The sequence below is a fragment of the Palaemon carinicauda genome, chromosome 13 (assembly GCF_036898095.1).
Source record: "Palaemon carinicauda isolate YSFRI2023 chromosome 13, ASM3689809v2, whole genome shotgun sequence".
Lineage (NCBI taxonomy): Eukaryota > Metazoa > Arthropoda > Malacostraca > Decapoda > Palaemonidae > Palaemon > Palaemon carinicauda.
Window position 1 is genome coordinate 72283421 of NC_090737.1, and position 17499 is coordinate 72300919.

Sequence of the window (17499 nt, forward strand, 5' to 3'; positions counted from 1 at the left end):
AGAAGCTATTAGGTCTATTAAGTTGTGTTTCAGATGTTTGGGAAAGGGTTACTTTTCAATGTGTGAAATGTAAAGGAAGGCATAATGTTTTGTGTTGCACTGACATTAAATCTGATGCAGTTGAGAGGAGTTCTACTTGTCAAGACGTACGCATGAGTGGTTCTTCTGTTATTATTCCTACCGAAAAGGTCACTCATTGTGGTGTAACTCATTGTGAATCTAATCCAAATAATATCTTGTCTAAAACATGTAGTGTGTTGCAGACGACAAAGGTCAAGTTTTGGGGTAAGAAGGGTATGTGCCAAGCTATTGTACTCTTTGATACTGGGTCAGACAGATCTTATGTTTCTGGTAAATTTGTGAAGAGAGGCCAACCTAAATGGGTTACTAATGAATTTATATCATATTCATCATTTGGAGGTGGTAAGGCTTCCAAAGGTAATCAATGTAATGTATATGATTTGAATTTGATTGATATTAAAGGGGAGAGTCATTCCTTATTTGCATCTGAAATACCCAATATATGTGCACCTTTGTCCCGGCATAGTGTCCCTGCTGTAAATATTAAGCATTTTTCTTCTCTACAGTTGGCAGATGATTATATGCATAGCTGTTATGTCAATATTGAGTAAATTTTTGGAAACAGTAAAATTTGATAATGATAGGTATGAGGTAGCTTTACCTTGGAAAAGTGTTTTGATAAACAAAAGTTGCAAAACAATGAAAAACTGGCTAGGAAAAGGTTGAATAATTTGAATATAGAACTTAATAAAAACCCTGATCTAAGAAGAAGATATGATGAGGTTTTTAAAGAGTATGAGAGAGATGGAATTATTAAAGAAGTTCCTGCCTCTGAAGTGGTTACATCTTATTCTGTATATTATTTACCTCATCGACGTGATGTGCGTGAAGGTAGCAGTTCTACCAAGGTTAGTCCTGTGTTTGATGCCTCTGCAGTGGGTTATAATGGTATTTCCCTAAAGGACTGTCTTGAATGTGGACCTGCTCTGAATACTTATCTTGTTGGAGTATTGCTAAGATTTAGAAGATTAAAGGTACCCTTGACCGCTGATATTACTAAGGCTTTCCTGCAGATCAAGATTTGGAGAGAGGACCAAGATGTACATAGATTCTTATGGAACTGTGATGATACTGTACATGTTATGAGATTTATTCGTATTCACTTTGGTAATAAGAGCAGCCCATTTTTATTAAATGCTACCATTAAACATAATTTTAAAAACTATCCTTATTCTGACGTTGTAAATGAATTGTATAGTAACTTAAATGTTGATGACTGGTTGTCAAGTGCTGTCAGTGATGCTGAAGTATGTGACAAGTTCAGTGAAGCAAGCAAAATTATGGCTGAAGTTGGTATGTCATTGTCTAAGAGGAATTCAAATAGTAAAGGTTTAAGGGATAGATTCCATGAAATATTTGAGTTATCTGGGAGAGATGAATATGTAAAAAATCTTGGTATGCAATGGGTTTCTGAAGAGGATTGTTTTACTTTTAATCAATATATTATTGAGTCTCAGTTTGAAGTGGTATCTACTAAGAGGAACGATCTAAGTGTCATAGCCAGATACATTGACCCTCTTGGCTTAATAAGTCCATTTCTTATGGTTGCTAAAATCTTTTTTTTCAGGATATATGGAGTCTTGGGCTTAATTGGGATGAAGTATTGCTTAAAGAGTTGAATTTGAAATTTCAAAACTGGTTGAAGGGATTTAAGGAACTATACCTTATGAAGATTCTACGAAATTATTTTCTAAACCTACAATGGAAGGGCATAAAGGGATTAGAACTTCATTCCTTTGGGGATGCATCTGAAAGGGGCTTTGGGGCCTGTGTGTATATAAGAGTTCTATTGAGAGATTATCTGTTTCAGGTTTCTCTTGTACTGAGTAGAGGTAAAGTAGCCCCTATCAAGAAAGTTTCATTGCCTCGTTTAGAGTTGTTAGGTGCATTACTTTGTGCACGTTTATTAGTATTTGTCAGGTCTGCGCTATGTCTTTTGGATGATGTGTCATTATTATAGGAAAGATTCGACCGTTGCTTTTTGGGGGATAAAGGAAGACTTTCGTAGCAAATAGGGTTTCTGAAATTCAGACGTTAACATTGCCTAGTGTTTGGCATTATAGTCCAGGTAAGGAAAACCCTGCTGATCTCATCTGTAGAGGGATATCTGCAGAAAAACTTGTTCTTTCTGATATTTGATTTTTTTGGTCCATCTTGGCTTAAGGGGACCATAACTTTACAGTGTGAACAGGTTAAGGGATCGTTGAATGATGATGAAAATTGTAATAAGACTGCGGTTGCTTGTTTAGCAGCAGAACCCTTTCCCTAAGTTTTTGAATTTTCCAGATGGAGTAGATTTCCTAAAGCTCTCAATATTATGGCTTGGACTTTGAGATTTATTAAGAATTGAGAACCTCAGTCTACCAAATACTTTGGACCATTGACTTATGATGAGTTAACTATGCCTAAAACTAAATTGTTTCAATATGTACAAAGGGAAGCATATCCTCAGGATATCCTAGCTTTTACTCAAGTTAAACAGCTTAACAAAGGAAGTCCTCTGAATAAGTTAGACCCCTTTTTGAATAGTGGAGGTCTTTTGAGAATCAAGGGTAGTTTAGAATACTGTGATCTGTCTTATGAAAGCGAGCATCCTATTATTCTTCTTCCAAGTCATATAGTGAAGATTTTGGTTCACTTCCAACATGTCCTTTTAAAACATGCTGGTGTATCTACTCTTATGTCTACTTTGAGAAATAGTTATTGGATTGTTAGACTACGGAGGTTAGCTATGGCTGTATGTAAAGAATATGTGGGAAGATTCGAAGGCCTGCAGTCAGCCTGTAGCTCCTCTTCCTGAACTAAGAGTCAAATCTGCTCCTCCCTTTATTGTAACTGGTTTAGATTATGCCGGCCCTTTGTTTTGCACCATGTCCTCCAAGAAGTTGTATATTATACTCTTTACGTGTGCTGTTGTACGTTTTGTACATTTAGAGCTTACCGATTCTCTATCTCTAGCAGATTGTGTTCTTGCCGTACACAAATTTACACCAAGGCGTGGTATTCCTTCAATATTTTATTCTGATAATGCAAAAACGTATGCTAGTGCTTCTCATGTCTTGCAGTAACTTTACGGCCCACTAGCTCCTCTGTGGAATTTTATTGTGGGAAGGTTGGTTGGAGCGTTTGATATGGTCCGTTAAGTCTGCTTTGAAGAAAACTTTAGGTACGAGATGCTTATCTACACTGTTATGAAAAAAAAACCCCGTAATTTTAATCGGAAATTTTCGGTAAAAGTATACTGCTCCTAACCGTATTTCAGTAATATACAGGCGACCGTAATCTTATCTTATTTTTCTAATATCTTACAGGTTGGTGACCGTAATATCACTCCTTTACCTCAATATATCCGTTTTTAAAACGGAAAAAAAATCCCGGAATAAATGTTGCCAGACTTTTACCGTTTTTTTCAATGCAATTCTTTAACAGCGTAGATGTGAATTAGAAACTACACTGCATGAAGTCGAAGCATGTATTAACTCAAGACCTTTAACCTTTGTGGGTGCAAACCTGACATTTCTAATCCCTTGACTCCTTCACATTTCTTATTGGTCGTACTACTGGTTTTAAACCTGATAATGTTGACGAACATTTTTCTTGTGTATCTTCCAGAGATTTTATATGCGAGAACTCAACCGCCAAAGGCAGTTGGATATGTTATGGGAAAAATGGAGTTCAGAGTATATAAGAAATTTGCCCTGGAACATTAAAGGTTTTGAGTCTAAATGTAATTAAAAGAAAGGTTCTATGGTGTTGGTTAGTGAGGATAATGTTCCTAGGTTATCATGGCCACTTGGAGTTATTGTAAAGATGTGTTCTGGTAAAGATAGTCTCATAAAAAGTATTTATGTTAAAACTTCTAAGGGTGTTATCAATAGACCTATAAAAAAATACATGCTCTTGAGATTTCAAGTATATCTGATTATCATGTATTTTACAGTGATACTCATGATAATTCTTTGTCTGTACCTATTTCTGTAAATTCTAGTGAGGGTGCTGATAAAGGCGAATTTAGTGCTGAGCGACCTGTTGTTGAACCTGTATTGTCATATACAAGTAGTGGTCGTGCTGTAAAGACACCAGTGAAATTAAATGGGTGATTCTGTACCTTATATGCATTTAATCTTTATGCACATAGGAGTCTTGGTAAATATTCATACGGTGGGGAGGATGTTGGATATGAATAAACCTCTTAATTTATTAATATTATTTTGCGAGATATTAGTCTATAATTTTTCCTTATTGCATTATTTAATTTGGACATATAACATGATTGCTTAGGTTTTTGTAACTGACACTTATTTACCAAGAGCTATTATTATTATTATTATTATTATTATTATTATTATTATTATTATTATTATTATTTAGATTCGAATTTACTAAAACCATTAAAATCCTTAATTTTAATAATTACAATATTGATAATTTCTAACAAAAAATAATAATTCTAATAATGAATAGTTTTAATAATTTCAGCAATAATGATTTTATCAAAACTATAATGATTATGAAAATTATTAGAATCAATATTATTAAATTTCTTAATAATTTTAATAATAATAATAATAGTAATTTTATTATTTTGATTTTTTTTCATTTTAAAGATAATAATAATAATAATAATAATAATAATAATAATAATAATAATAATAATAATAATAATTCTATATTCTTAAATAATAACAATTTTGATCATTTTGATAATTATCATATTCAATTTTTAAAATTATTAGTAATAAAATTTTAACGATAATTATTATTAAAATCTTTAAAACTATTAGTATTGTTATTAAAATTATTTAAATTTTAATAATTTCAATAATAATACTTATATGGATTTTAATAATAGTAATAATTAATACAATCATTTTGATAATTATAATAATTGTAAAAATTACTATAATTTTTATCATCAGTAATTAATGATAATTTTAATGAAAATTATTAAAATTATCAAAATTATTTCAATCGTAATAAATTTTATAATTGTAATATTTATAATTCTAATAGTTTTCATTATATTCCTTTCCATTTATCATTGAAATTAGTAAAATTATATGAATAATTTATTAACAATAGGGAGACATGACGAGATTAATTTGATTGATATACCTGAAGGTAATGAAGACCTATATGAATGAATTCAGTGAGTTTGAAGCTGAAGCTATCATTAAAAAAACGTAAGAGATGGAAATCCCCTGGATACGAAGGGAATAGCTGCTGAAATGATATTGGCCAAAAATGACGTGACTCACAAAATACTTACAAGATTATTTTGTATAGTGTGGCATGAAGAGGCAAAACCCAATGAATGGAAGCTAGGAGTGTTGGTGAAAATGGCAATAAAAAAGATCTGACTGATTGCAATAATTACAGAGGCATCGCAACGTCAATAGTTATGAAAATTTACAATATGCTCATTCTAAAGAGACTAGAGAGAAAGATTGATGAAAAGCTGAGAGATCAACAAGCAGGGTTTGGCAGAGGTAGAAGTTGTACTGACCATATTATTATTTTAACCAATGTCTAGAATATAGAAATCCAATTTTGATGGCATTTGAGGACTACGAAAAAGCTTTTGATAGTGTGCACCGGTCAACTCCTCCGTTACTATGGAGTTCCTCTTAAATATGCAAATTTAATTAAGTCTGTTCATGGGTATAGCAAGTGTAAAGTTAATGTTAATGGAGTCCTATCAAATGAATTTCCAGTGAACTGTGGAGTACTCCAAGGGAATGTGTTGTAAACTGTTGTTTATCCCCCTCATGGAATGTGTAAGGCATAGAACAGTTGGGGATGGTAGAGAAGGAATGAACTGGATTGTCAACAGGAGTTTAGCTGACCAAGGATATGCTGATGATGCTGTCCTTATTAGCAGAACACCACTGGACTTGCAAAGCTTGCTTACCAGAATGCATGACATATCGCATGAGATTGGGCTCAAGATAAATAGAAGAAAGACAGAGATGATAAGAAAGGAATATGCAATGGAAGAGGAAATATCATTGGAAGGAGAAAGGATTAATGAGGTGGAATCATTTAAATATTTAGGAACTATGATCTTTAATACAGGGTCTTTAGAATTGGAGTTTAATGAAAGATTGAAAAAAGCAAAGAGACAATGGCTAGGTTAAGTAAAGTTTGGAAATCAAAATCAGTCTATATATTAGTTTAGTGAGATCTGTGTTATTCTATGGACATGAGTCATGGTATACTAATGAAACAATCTCCAACAGATTTATAGATTAGAGATCAAAACCCCTAGAAGAATATTAGGAGTTAAATAGCTGGACAGGATTAGAAATAAAACAATAAGAGATTACTAGAGCACCATATGTGGATGAGATCATGGTGAGTGGTAGATGGGAATGGTTTGGGCATGCTCTTTGGACTCCCCAAGAAAGATTAGTTCACCAAACTTTCAATTGGGCTCCACAAGGCACTAGAAGAGTTGGAGGATCAAGGCCTACTTGGCTGAGGACTATGAAGTATGAAGTTGGAGATGATGAATGGAGAAGTCTTGATTTAAAAGCTCTAGATAGAGACTACTGGCGAAATTTAACCGAACCCTTTGCTTCAATAGGCATAGGAGGAGATAATGATGATGATGATGATGAATAATTTCAATAATAATGGTGATAATTTGAATAATTTTGATGATAATAATATCGATAATTCTAATAGTAGTTTTGAAAATTATGAAAGTTATTATTAATGAAATAGCAATTATTATTATTATTATTATTATTATTATTATTATTATTATTTGGTTGGTCAGTCTACAGAGAATGGTCGTTTATAGTGTGGGGTTCCAGGTTGCATCCAGTTCCCTTAGGAGTCCATCACTTTCCTCACTATATGTGCTGTTTCAAGTAACACAGATTTAGGAACCATTCCTAGGGCTATATCGGCTCCTACCTTCCTGAGAATTCTTTTCAATGACTTAGGTATGGTCCCAAATGCTCCTATGATTATATGCACCACTTCTACCTGCATTTTCCATAGGCTTCTTAGTTCAATTCGCAGGTCCTGATAATTTTCTATTTTTTCTCTCCCCTTATCTTCCACTATTGAGTCCCATAGTACTGCATCCATGAGTGATACTTTTATCATTGTCTTGTCAACCAGAGTAACGTCTGGTCGATGCGCTTCTGTCAAGGTCGGCCAGACGATGGTCACTTTCTTTTCGTTTCTTTCTATCCCTGTCACCTGCGCCACAGCTCTGCTCAGTCTCGGCCATTCTGGCTAGACGATGATATTATTTATTTGTATAAATTTTGTTAGTTAATACGTATTAGAATAAACGTTTTTTCTTTCAGTGTATTCAAACCATATCCTAATAATGAAGAAAGGAAATTATTTTCTATCAATGTCTTCAAACGATGTCCTAACATATTATAATGATGAGTGAAAAGTATATTAGTCTGCATTCGATATATCATGGACTTTTCTGATCAATTAAAGATTTATATGATGCCAGTATTATGTTTAAGACCAAGAGTATAATGATGGATACAAATACAAGATTATAACCTGGTATAGTTAGTTTGTATTAATAGTAATGACACATCAAAATACAAGAGGCATAGTCATAAATGCTATTCATGTGGGGATATGATTATACACACACACACATACACACACACGCACACACACATGTATATATATATATATATATATATATATATATATACATATATATAAATATATATACATATATAGATGTAAATATATATTTATATATATGTATATATATTATTATGTATATCTATATAAATATATATGTGTAAATATATATATATATATATATATATATATATATATATATATATATACATATATATATATATATATATATATGTATATATATATATATATATATATATATATATATATATATTTAAAATACTTACAGAACTGGAGAATAAATGCTACATAATAAGTGTATTTTTTTCCTTTCTTGCCTTCCGTTGAATTTGTTTTTCAACTTCTTTCTGAATCTAATGCCGTTGTTGTGGTAACGTATCCTGAAAAATTAAGATTTGGCAAACAAATTCTACACTTCAGGTATCTCTATTTCAAGTTCTCTTTGCTTGTGAATGGAGTCAAATACCTCTCTAAGTTTAGTTGATTGCAGAAAAGAACTCTTAGAGGGAAAATGCAAATAACCGCTACTTTTTAATTCAATCTACGATTTGTGTGAAGTACTAGTTTCATGATTGCGCAAATGGGGGCATTTGATGGAAATTTTTTAAACTACAGTATATATGATTCAGTGCTTCTATTTCTATAACGGTTTTGACCGTTTTTCACGTTTTTATCATCAATTGGCAGGTCTTGCGTTGGAAATTCCAAATCATTTATACAATCAGGCACCAAATCCTTAAACCAAAGTTTTGTCAGACACATTTCTAACGCCATCTTTATATCTTTGGTTTGCTTTTTTTTATGCGCAAATATATTAGTCAACATATCCTGATTGTTAAACTAGAACTCGAGTTATCTTTTTCATTCATGATTTCAACATGTTTGGCCATTTCAACATGAGGTTATCATACACACACACACACACACACATATATATATATATATATATATATATATATATATATATATATATACTGTATATATATATACTGTATATATATATATATATATATATATATATATATATATATATATGTATATATATATATATATATATATATATATATATATATATATATATATATATATATATGTGTGTGTGTGTGTGTGTGTGTGTGCTGTGTGTGAGCAAATTTATTTAAAAATACAAATAAGAAGATTACTATAATTAAAAAATATAACGATTTGGAAGATGAAGGGATGGCAGAGCCTAGTTTTTCAATGTTCTCTTGTTCGTATTTGGTTCACAATTAAAAGATGTGACTTCATATCGTCTGCATAATAGTCGGCGGCAGTGATCTGAACAGATGACAGCAATTTTATGGTTTATTGTGCCTGCACAACGGCATGCATTCTTCTGCTTGCCAATTACCTCATCGACGTAAATAAAAAATATTTAACAGAATCTGATTCAGGTCAAAGTGAGTGAGGCTAGGTGCAGTTGACAAGCCAGGTCGGTGAGTCATCGTTAATATCCTGTCTTGCCGACCTTCTTTTAGTGGGTCCTGATGTCACGCTGTCCGTCTTTATACTGCAGTCCCACAGTAGATTAGCCTGATCCTTTTCTACCATAGCTTGAGGTTGATGTTTGTACCATTTGTTGCTGCATTTTATTTCATATTTTCTGCAGAGACTCCAATGGAGAGCTAGCTACTGTATCATGTCCTTTCTTATATTGATTCTGAGCAAGAGCTGAACATTCACTGGGGATGTGGTTGATAGCTTCTTTTGTCATACATTTCCTCCACATTGACGAGATGGTATTTCTGTCTATAGCTCGTTGAATATATCTTGTTCTTAAGTCCTGATCTTACGCTGCCATTATTATCCCTTCAGTTTCTTTCTTGCGTTCTCCTCTCCGTAGCCACTGTCATGTTTCCTTACTGGCCAGTTCTTGAGTTTACCTGTGGAATTGTCCATGTATTGGTTTTATTTTCCACTATTCTTGTCTCTTTTTTCCTGTATGGGTCCTCATACTCCTTTATTAGGTTTTCTTCCCATGCACTCTAAGTTTAGCCATTCATCTTCACTGGTCTTAAGGTACTGTTCTAGCGCTCTACTTTCGATGTTGACACAATCTTCTAAACTGATGAGTCCTTTTCCTCCTTCCCTTCGGGGCATGTAGTCTATCAATATTCACTCTTGGGTGCAATGCTTTGTGCATGTTCATTATATTTCTATTTTTTGTATCTATGTAGCATAGGTTTGACTTTTTCCACTCCGCTATTCCAGCACTGTACCTGATAACTGGCACTGCCCAAGTGTTTATAGCCTTTACCATATTTCCAGAGTTGAGCTTTGACTTCAATATAGCTTTGATTCATGCCATGTATTATTATTGTTATTATTATTATTATTATTATTATTATTATTATTATTATTATTATTATTATTATTATTACCCACGAACGAAATTGACCTGGTAAATACTTGTTAGTTTGCCAGGCTATTGTGATGCTCGTTGTGTCCCTTGGGAACAGGTTAAAATGAAAATTTTTGAAGTTCCAATAGGTTTTTCAGCCAATAACGTCCAATTTTTTTATTTTTGGAGGGCAACTTTCTTTCTGGAATACCTTTAAAATTCAATCTTTTTTATCAGTCAGTTTGATCTTGTGTCAAGGTTAACACCAAGTAAAGAATATGTCGAAATTATTCGGTAGGTTTTCCAAACCCTAATATTTATTTTTTCTATGTCTGAGAAGTATGTTTCATATTTGGGAGGCAGCTTGCAGCTCCATGCCCATCAAGTTGACTTTAGTATAATGACATTAGTTTTCTTAGATATATGGTAAAGTTCATGAAAATCATAGTTTTGAAGCCTGCAAGGTAAGGTTTTCATATTTGGAAAATACCCGCTCTAAAGACTGATTTAAAAAAAAAAACTGCCCCTGTTGCATTTTGCTTTGGGTTAATTCTAAAAAGGGCTTTACGTCTTCAAGCTGATATTAGTTAAAATTTATCGAAATCATTATTATAGAATTACTAATAGAATCACATAAACCAATTTAGCTATGGTTAGACGTCTAAAGTATGGCACTAGGACATTTGTCCGACGGACTTCAGGACGAAGGACATTACGCCGACGGACCTCAGACTGAATGGAGTTTTGGCCGAAGAAGTCAGTAACAGCTAGGAAATTCAATTAAAAAATAAGTATTTAAAGATTGTGCGCAATTGCTCTCAGAAAATCTAGTTTTTCATAAACCTCATATTTCTCAATGATAGATATGAGCCTTGTATTCGAGATCTGATACTACTTATTTGAAGAATTCAGTGCCACTCCAGGATTGACTATCTCGATTGTTAACTTGCAGTCTGATTGCTCTTTCCATATCTTTGAAATTAAACGGCGAACTGAAGGGTGGACGACTGCCATTTTCTGTTCAAACGCTCTGTGCCACCCTTCCAAAGAGTTTGTAGTCCATGGAAGGTCAATGCCACCCGTTGAGATACTGCCGCTAGAGAGTTATTGGGTCTTTTGACTGGTCAGACAGTACTGCATTGGATCCTTCTCTGGTTGACGTTCATTTTCCCTTTGCATACACTTACACCGAATAGTCTGGCCTATTCTTTACATATTTTCCTCTGTCCTCATACATCTGACGACACTCAGATTGCCCAATAATTCTTCTTCACTTAAGGGGTTAACTACTTCACTGTAGTTGTTCAGTGGCTACTTTCCTCTTGGTAAAGGTAGAAGAGACTCTTCAGCTATGGTAAGCAGCTCATCTAGGAGAAGGACACTCCAAAATCAAACCATTGTTTTTCTAGTCTTGGCTAGTGCCATAGCCTTTGTACTATGGCCTTCCACTGTCTTGGATTAGAGTTCTCTTGCTTGAGGGTACACTATTCTATAATATTTCTTTTCCTCTTTCTTTTTAAGTCTTTATATTTTACATATGAATTTATTTTATAACTGTTTTCTTTAATTGTTATTTCTTCTAGTTTACTTATTTCCTTATTTCCTATCCTCACTGGGCTATTTTACCTGTTGGAGCCCTTGGGCTTAAAGCACCCTTCTTTTCCAACTAGGGTTGTAGCTTAGCAAGTAATAATAATAATAATGATAATAATAATATTATTATTATTCTTATTATTATTATTATTATTATTATTATTATTATTGACGTGAGTGTGGCTGTGGATTCTCATTGGCGAAGCCACTCGCCGGGAGCGGCTGTAGCACAGTCAGACTGCCTTTCCACTCACTCATGCGTGATGAGTCGCCATCTTATTCTCTGATGGCTGGGCTCTGATTGGTGAAGTGCTCGCCGAGTGGTATCCAAAGTAGGCAGGTTGTCCCAAGATGGAATAAGATAAGGTGAGTTAAGCCAGGTTGACACTTACGCACTTTTTTGTTGTGACGTGTTGCGACGTGGGGTTGTACCACATTGTTGGTGAAAATACCTTTTTTTGTCAACGTCGTGACATGAGTATGCGAGGTCTTGCGACATGTCACAAGGTTGTTTTGCGATGTCCTGCACGGTGCCATGAGGTGGGCGCGGTGTTTCCTTATAATGTGTCACAAGGTGAGGCTAAGTGTTTATGAGCTTTGGCGATGTAATGACGCAGTGTTGCGAGGTACCTTATGCAGTGTCGCGATGTACCTGCGAGGTGCCATGAGGTTTGCAAGATACCTTCAAGTATCACGAAGTGTTACATAAAAAGTACTCAATGTCTTTGGAAGTCACTACTTTACTGACCACCATAGAGTATGGATCATGAGTACTACACAAGACGGGAGGCAGACAACATGATTGCCAGTACTCCTATTGTAACTACTACCTATGTCCTCGAGAACTATCCCGAAGAACGACCAGAGGAAGCACTTAAAGTAGAAGAAAGAAGAAAAAGAGCAAGAAGAACGATGTGGTGCCGGGAATGGATGACGAGGAGATCCATACATGTAGATTATGACCAGCTTCTACAAGAACTACACTGAGAAGACTCTATGGGGTACAAGAACTTCGTTTGGATAGAACCTGGAATGTTTGCGAAGATGGTTGACTGTATTTGTCCAATGCTCACTAAGAAAGAGATGAGAATGAGAGATCCTCTAACAGTGGGATTGAAGTTGGTTGTCACCCTCCGCTTCCTAGCAAGTGGGGATTCCTATACAAGTTTGTAATTTAGTTTCAGAGTCTCCAAGAGTGCTATTTGCAGATTTGTGCCTGAAGTGTGCAAAGCCATTATTGACACCTACCAACATGAATTCCTGAAGTGCCTCAAAACTCCCGTAGAGTGGAAGCTAGTCGCCTAAGTATTCACAAATAAGTGAAAATACCATAATTGCGTTGGGGCCCTAGATGGAAAGCATGTCCCCATAAAGAAGCCCAGAAAAGGAGGATCACTATACTATGACTACAAGAAATTCCACACGATAATACTCATGGCCGTAGCAGATGCAAAGTACAAGTTTCTGTACGTCGACGTAGGTACTGAAGGAAAAGCTGGTGATGGAAGAACCTGGAGAAAGTATAACCTTCATCATGCCATCAAGCAAAACTCAGTGGGATTTCTTGAGGAATGCTGAATGATGACACTCAAATCCCCTTCCACATAATAGCAGATGATGCCTTCGCCCTTAAGACAACGCTGATGAAACCATATTCCCACACATCCCAGGCTCATCATGAGAAGATCTACAGCTACAGGTTGTCTCGCGCTCGTTGTGTGGTGGAGAATGCATTTGGTATTCTGCAAATGAGATTCCGAATCATCGGCACCAACATACAACATGAACCTAAAGTAGTGCAGCTGATAACCATGTGTGCATATATCTTGCACAATCTAATACTTGACCACTATCCCTTTGCTCCCAACGACGTCGACCGCGAAGATACTCAACATAACATACTGCCTGGAACTTGGAGGGAGGAACCGAATCTCATGGACCATCTAATGTGTCGAAAGGGATCAAACTATTCAAGACAATCAAAGGCAGTCCGAGATTACCTGGCCTACTACTAATTTTCAGAAGCAGGAGCAGTACCTTGGCAAGAGATACTTGTCTATCCCAGAGGACAACCAATGCAATAGATTCCTCAAATGTATATAAAATGTCTTTTCCTGAATTAAAATGTATTAAGTCCAAATTTGATATCTTTGTACATTTCAACTTTGGGATTTTAAATTGTATATCTAAAGTTTTGCTATTCTCCCTTTATTTCAATTTATTGCTTATCATTGATTTATGATTTTTTTAATAAATGTATAGTGTGTTTTCAAGTTTTTAATTTTTCATTTAAAATTAAGATTTATTTTTATGTTTGGTAATGCTATTTATTACACATTCCTTATAAAATAAAACTTTATGCTTTTTATTTTACATTTCAACATAGTGATTTTCATTGTACATTTCAACCTTGGGATTTTTTAAATGTATATCTAGAGTGTTTGCTATTCTTTGTTTATTTCAATTTACTTCTTTTCATTGAAATGCTTTATTAATAAATTTAATGTGTTTGCTAGTTTTCAAGTTTTTCATCTGTCATTCCATACTGATTTCTTTTTATATGTTTTTAAGCTATTTCTGTATTCAATCCTTAAATAATTAAACTGTGCTTTTCATTGCACATTTCAAGTGATTTTCATTGTATATTTTAATTTACTGATTTTCATTGGCATTGCAGGATGAGTTTGGTTAATATATTTCATGTTTATAAGGTCTCTTTTTCATTTTATTTTCAAATTTTAGGTCTTTTCAAGATATAATTTCTTCATCATCTACACAAAAATATCCATCATTTGCATAAAAATATATGTGATTACAAAAAGATTGATTGACATAAAATATTGTTATCTATAAAAAATGCAACATACTTCATATTTACAATACACATTTTAGATTTTTTAATCGTGGTTACTTTCTTCCATCGACACATTCTTTGGGGTGTCCAGGTTGGGAGATATGACCATCAGCTCCATTGTAGCAGACATAACATTTGGGGTCGAGATGCTCGAGATGCTTGGGGATGGCAGCGAGGGCAACATATCCAGGGCAGCAGAAAATCGGGAGGTAGTGCAGGTAGGTGCTGGAGATCGGAAGTTATATGATGGCGATGTAATACGTGGCGTCCAAACTTGCTGCTGTGGTGGGAGTGGTTGCAGATTTTGATGCTGTGGGACTGGCTGTTGCTGCGGGATGTAAAATGTTACTTGCTGTTGTTGGTATGGTTGTTGCACGAACTGTTGTTGCTGGCACTGTATTGGCTGGTAAGGTTGTTGCTGGCACTGTATTGGCTGGTAAGGTTGTTGCTGGAATGTTGCCTTCATTGTAGGAGAGGACACCACTACTGACTGGACTCCCTCTGGTTGTTGTTATCACTGTAGAGGTTGTGGTTGTGATGTCCCTATCAGAGTAGTTAGGATTTTCTCGGGATTTTGGATGGAAGATGTTCCTTCAGGCGGATCCTCCAGGGCTGCGACCATATCCAGCATTTCCTGAACAAAACCTTGAAGTTCATGGGGAATATTCTTCTCAGTCGTGAACACAGATACTTTGCCGAATCCTGGATCTCGGCCTCAGGTCCTTCAAACTCCTTCTTCTGCGTCAGCATATTGGCCTTCTGCAGGAGCTCCTTGATGGCATTTCCGGATCCCGTCTGCTCATCTGTTGCGGTTGAGGCTACTGTTTCTGATGGCTGGCTCATCCTCTTCAGGTTCCTTCTCCTAATGATTGATGCAGCAGGCAAACCAGATATCTCACTTGAAGTTCCGTCTACATTTATGTCTGAATTGGCCTTTTGCGAGGTAGGAGAGAACCTGTCACTCGATAGTGTGTTCTCGCTTGCTGTCTGTCCCCCGAGAAACTCCCAGGTGGTCATGACTTCTTCCTCTCGTGGTATGCTTCTCCTTGCTGGGGCATCACTCTTGCTCTCCTTCTTCTGTATTTTCCCGAAATCTGTCCTTTTCTTTTCTAACAACTTCCTCACTTGCAGGAAAGTACAATCGGGATAGGTTGCTGCAAGCTTGGTCCACAGGGTCTCCTTCAGTCTGGGATTGCACCACTGCTGTCCCGCTTACCGTAGAGAGGTGGTTGATTCTTAACAATTTAAGCAATCTTAGAAATTTAGGCATCTGTGAAGGGGTAGTCTGGTACATCCTCTTGCTGGGCCGATACCACTTTTTTTGTGGTTGCTGTAGTCTACTATATCCTGCTAAAGGTTCTTCTTCTACAACAGGATTAGTGAGGTCCGATATGTTCTGAGATATAAGTTCGTTGGATTTTTTTGGGGATTTATAAACTATACATTTTTAGAAAGCTAACATTACGAAGAATGCAAAAACCAATGTTGCCAGAATTTTCAAGGTCATTTTAGCGGCCATTTTGGATTTCTAATATGGCGACCACAAAATCTTATTTTTCTCTTATTTACTTATTAATTTTGTTTTAACTGTATGTGGTAAAATTTTATGCGTAAATTTATATCTGTAATCTATGAAGTATGCTTGAATAAATTCAGTATTTGTGTTTGTAATCAAATTGGTTTTAATGCGTATGTAAACTATGTTCGGCGATTGTGGCGTGTTGTTTTGTTGTGTATTGTTTTGTGTAGTTTTGTTCTGAGTGCTATGTTCTCAGTGGAATAAAGCCTTGCTGAAGGTTTTGTGATTCTTTTGTATACTACACTGTACTGATTATGATGAAATATGACCAAAAAAAAACAACTTTGATTTTTTTTTCTTTACAGGTCTAATTTGAGCTGCAATGAACACTGTGCCTCTTCTGAGCAAGCCATGTGAAGAAGTAAAGGATGGGGGATCCAATTAACTGGAGACTGTGTATTCTTTGTCAACGTGGTGACAAAAAAGAAGGTCCTTTGGTACTAAAACCACGACTAGGTTCTTATGTGACATGCTTGAATGCAGTCAGAGAAAGAGCCACTTGCAATGATGGACAGTATGTGGAAATCGAGCGAAGACTCAAAGATGTTACCAGAGATACATTGAGTGAGCAGGGTGCAATATGGCACCGAAGCTGTTATCAGGAGGCAACAAACAGGAGTCGGATTGAGAGGACCAGGGAACGCAATGAACAAGCTGTGAGTGCGGCTTCAGCCACCAAGAAGCGTGGGAGAAAAAGAAAGAGTGAAGAGATTGAACAGCCATCTGAGCGGCCGGCCAAGTTCACAAGATCCAAGACAGCTCCCCTGGAGAAGGATTTGTGCTTTTTCTGCCAAGAAGACACAGGAGAGCAGATCTTCAGGGTTTGTACGTCAGAGACAGGGAAACAACTAAGGTCAGCTGTGGAGAAGTCTGGGAATCCAGCCCTGGTAACAAGACTGAATACTTCTATCTCCCCTACAGATGCACATGCAATTGATGTTCAATACCACAAAGGATGCTGGAGAAGCAACGTGTTTCATTCCTTAAGAGAAGTGTCAGACCGAAGTGGTCCATACGTCCACCCACTTCAAGCAGCAAGCATGGTTGAAATAACAAACTTGGTTGAAGTGAAGACACGACAAAAGGCTGTAATCTCAATGGGAGACGTAGAGACAGTGTACAAGAACATGCTTGGGGATGTCATGGCACAGCATTGCCCCACCTTCAGTCGAAAATGGTTAAAAGAATATATTCTGACTGAACTCCCAGCTGTGACATCAGTACTGCAAAAAGATCGTAGGAAATCAGCAGTGCTATACAACCCAACAGCCTGTCAAGAAGATAATGTTCATTCAATGATAATAGATGCTGGCAGCATGGACAATATGAAAACAGTCTTCAAGGCAGCCCAGATCATTCGCCAGAGTATTGTCTACTTCA